This window comes from Asparagus officinalis, chromosome 3, assembly GCF_001876935.1.
Source record: "Asparagus officinalis chromosome 3, Aspof.V1, whole genome shotgun sequence".
NCBI classification, from domain to species: Eukaryota; Viridiplantae; Streptophyta; class Magnoliopsida; order Asparagales; family Asparagaceae; genus Asparagus; species Asparagus officinalis.
This window is the reverse complement of record NC_033796.1, coordinates 6,208,008-6,209,277: the sequence shown is the minus strand read 5'-3', so window position 1 is coordinate 6,209,277 and position 1,270 is coordinate 6,208,008.

Sequence of the window (1,270 nt, the reverse complement as noted above, 5' to 3'; positions counted from 1 at the left end):
ATCCACTTGCACTTGTACATATTCTGATATTAAAATCTGCATATGAAAGTTAGTGCACACACAATATAGATTGTTATCATCAAAACATTATCTTGGAGAAATGATATTCAACATTCTCCCCCTTTTTGATGATAACAAATAATTTATGCATCATATTACAAATTAAAACATATAATACTTACTCCCCCTGTATATATGCAAAGTTTTTAACATTCATAATAAAAAAAACACAAAACTTAACTATTTCTCCCCCTTTGTTATTAACAAAAAGAGGAATCTAAACATAACATAATTTCTTCAACATGAGCTAACACTTCAAACAAATCATCTAGGTTATGAACATAGTCCATAACTTCACCCATCCATATTGGTAGGCAAAGACTTGCCATAAAGACCACAAGTTCCACAATATTCATCACCATGATCTGTTTAAAATATATAGCAGTTATATTAACTAACCAAAATAGTAGCAATTCAAATAGTAAACTTAACATAGTAACAAACTTAACACACAGTCATATTGTAGCAAACTTGACATAATAGCAACACAACCACATAGTTTTAAACATAATAACATAATTGTTTTGACAAATAACAGAAACAAATCCTAAGGTGCTGGAGGAGGTTGTTGGCCTTGAAAATACGAATTAAGCTTTGAGTCCAAATCTTCAAACTTTTTGATTAGATCTTCTTGATTACTGATGATATATCTGTTCTGTGCATATAGAGCTCTTTGACCAGTTTCCAGTTCTAGGATATGTGCACTCAAAGTATTGTATTGCACGTCTGAAAAACATGAAGGTTCAGTAGGAAATTGTGGTGCTTGACTAGTTGAGGTTTGTGGAATTTTTTCTTGTTGAAGTTCAGGTTCATTTTGAGGAGGATTGTGATCTTGGATTTCAAAATTTGTCAATTTCATCCTAGTTAGGGCATTTGAATCAAAAAATTCAATTGAACGAACAACAGATTTTTCAGATTTGAGATCGACATGGAATTTGTCAAAGATCTTAGTCAGGAATGCACCATAAGGAAGAAATCCTCTAGGAATGGTCAGAAAATTGTCAAAATAAACCTCAGCCCAATTAACTTGAATATTTCCCATAATAGCATATAGAGCTTTTGCTAATTCTAGGGAAATAAAATAAAAACTTCCAGTTTTTAGAAACAAGTTATAGGCTAGGATACGAGCAATGAACCTAGAAATTGGACGAAGTTTGTTTGAATTATTCAAAGGTTTTCCATATCCAGGAAGAAATATGTGATTGGATAA